Source organism: Amborella trichopoda, chromosome 8 (genome assembly GCF_054954075.1).
Source record: "Amborella trichopoda isolate Santa Cruz 75 chromosome 8, AtrichopodaSantaCruz75HAP2 v2.0, whole genome shotgun sequence".
Classification (NCBI taxonomy): Eukaryota; Viridiplantae; Streptophyta; class Magnoliopsida; order Amborellales; family Amborellaceae; genus Amborella; species Amborella trichopoda.
In genome coordinates this window covers 34,138,434-34,141,706 of record NC_142343.1, presented here as the reverse complement: position 1 = coordinate 34,141,706, position 3,273 = coordinate 34,138,434, and positions in this window count along the sequence as shown.

Here is a 3,273-nt window from a genome sequence, read left to right as displayed (position 1 = left end):
ATAGGAGAGTTTTAAGGCACATTTTGAAAGAGATCCATGAAAGTAGAGAGAGAAGATTACCCACACAACGAATAAATTTTTAGAAAATTTTATCTAAAATTTCCAAATTCAAAGAAATAAAATAATTTTACTTTATGATAATATACGAAACTTACAGGGCAAGTAGATTTGCATTTCTGTGTATTGTGAAGCATGAACGGAGATAAGATAAACGAATAATTCCAGAGAGATATCGTCTTCCTTCATTAATATATATAGTAGATTTGCATATGGTTTAAACAGTTATTTTTAACATCCTCAGTTGATATTTGCTACTTATTTTATTATTCTATATTATTTGAATATAGTTTCTTATACATTTTTGTATTAGTTTTTTATTTTTATTTTTATTTTTTTGTATTAATTTTTTTTGCTTTCTATATTTATATTTTTCTAATTATATTGCTTTGTGCATGTACTCTCGATAATCTATGAAGGTCTACGAGATAAGTTGTATTTTTCATTGAAAATTTAAATGGTTCTACTTTATGTGCACAGGAGAACAAGAGTGAGATTGTACTGCAAAACACTGCTACTTGAAGGTACGTAGTTATTTGAATTTTACAAGGGAAAAGTTGATATAAGGTTGCAAGTTAAAATGTAGAATAACAGATGCACCTAAAAAATCTATTGGAAAAGTTATTTTAATATTGAAAAACCCTTTAATTGATCATCTCGACATCGAGATGTATGAATATTAAAAAAAAAAAACGTTTTTGAGTCCCAAAAATAGTGCATCTTGCAACACATTATCTAAACCATCCATTTTTAAGATTTTCATATGTTTGTAGTTCTACATGATTTTAACCATTTTTGGAGTTTAAAATTTTCTAATTAGATATGACAATAGTTTTTAAGATAATCCTAAAAAAATTACATGAATTTGGAGGCGCGCCTTAATTGGATTGTTTAAAGTTGCAGCCTTATAGAAACCGCACCCATTTCACAATCACCTCACCAAATATATTTTTTGGTTCACAATCTTGTTGTGAGAATATTTTATTTAGAGTATCTGATATGACAACTCATACTTGTTAATAAATTTTGTGTTTCCAAAATTTTATTTATTATGTACTTTTTATTTGATGCTTAATGTTGTTATCACATTTAAAGATCTAAATACTAATGTTTCATCAACAACGAGTGTGATTTGGTAACTTTTTTTTTGTTTTGTAGTAATTTTTCATTTAATTATGAATTTCAAATTTTTTATGATTTTTTCATATTTATTTTGTTGGAGTATAGCGGCAAAGCTTCACAACTACCATTTACTTCATGGTCCCTCTTATTCTTTTAATTTTAAATACATTCAATAAATATTAATTTACTTTTGTCTTTGAATTCATTAACTATCCTTTTTTTTTTGGCAAGTGTTATTCTCTTTTCCTTTTTTAGGCCACTCATCAATAATACTCTAATGGTAAATTTTTTAATCAAGGCATGTTTTTAAGGAAAGAGAGAGAGAATGAAGAAAGAAGGCTCAACGGTTGGCAGAGATTTAAAGCATTGAATGCAAAACTTACCATTTATGGCAAGGGGATAAGCTCAATAGCTAGGGCTCATTTACTAACTACAACCATAGTTAGCAAGTTGGGGAAGATCAATATATCAGCTCACCATAAAATCGGAAATAAATCGTTTTTATTTTCAAAAGTCGGGTGAAAAAACAGGGTAAAAAATACGGATCGGGAAACAAGACTTTATGTAAAAAATCGTAAATATATCGAACTAGGCTAAAAAAATCGGAGTGAAAAAAACGGACATGTTAAAAATAAAATTAAGTAAAAATTAAAATAAAATTAAGTAGAAATAAAAACATAAAATAATAAGTTGCTGATAAATATACGATATGAATTTTCTTATTAAATGCTTTAACAAACATCACACATACTTAGTACATAATACAAAAAAAGAAAAAGGCAACGTGAGATAAGTAGAATTGAGTTAGGTATATTCATTTCTATCTCCGTATGGTGACCATCCTTTTATAACCATAGTTAAGCAATGAGAAGATGTACACCTTTTTTGGTGAGACGAGCAACAAACATAGTAGACGAAGAAGAAAAACAGAACCAGAAGACGAGCAATACGCAAAGTGAGAGAGACGCAACCACAAAATCTTTCATAAAGAAATGCAAAGTGAAAGAGAGAGCATGCAAATGCACAAATAAACAAGATGGACATAAAATCTCAGAGAAGATGAAGAACACAGTGGACATAAACCCTAATCCAAGGTTTCTAGTCATGAATTAGGTTTAGGGATTGAGCCCTGGTTTTTTTTTTTTTCAAGCTTTAGTTTTAGGGATTTACTAATCCGAATTTCTAGCTTGTTTTCTTTTTTCTTTTTTAAGCTTTTGTTTTAGGGATTTAAGATGTTGTACAAATTGTGATTGGACGGCAGGATGGTAGGGGGAGGATAGAACTTCTATGCTGTAGGGAAAGCGTAGAAACTTTTCCCATATCTCAAAACCACGAGATATACCCAAGAATCATAATCCTTTTTGGATTTATATAATTTTTATAAATCAATCTCAATCCCGCATAATATTAGATTCCTTTATGTGGATGATTTTGAATATCATCATATCCAACAAATTTGGTCCTGCAATTTGACAAAATTATATATAGCTTCCATGGAGGTCTATTGTGCAGGTACACGGAATCAAGAAGCAATTTAAAATCGCTCTCAATAATCAAGGACATGCAATGTAGCTCCTGTGTCAAAGAGATGCCTTGCTCCAAAGCCTAAAAAACGGCAAAATTATTGGAGGTGATACTTAAGGGACTGCAAAGACTACAACAAAACCACCTATGTCATTTTTGATGATTCCCTACATTCAGCTCAAGATTCGCAAAAGAAGATCCATGTATGTTGAGCTTAAAATGACCCGATGCCTCCCGCTAATTCTATTTTCCATGGTTTCACGCTTTCTACTTGGTGACACCTTCCACCAAACACCTCTCTCATATTAATGCCTTGCCAAGCCTCACGGTACACTATTTACAAGGAAATCCATATCTACTAAAATTAAGACTCTTGACTAATCCCATGATATTAACTAAATTCTATGTATAATACGATAATCACATTAATACAATCATAATGACACAGTCATAATGAATGACTCTAACAATCTTCTCATTTATTTTCTACTAACAAGGAAATCAGAAATCTCTCTCTCTTTCTCTCTCTCTCTTTCTCTCACTTAGGATGTATCAGATTGTCTTATAAGG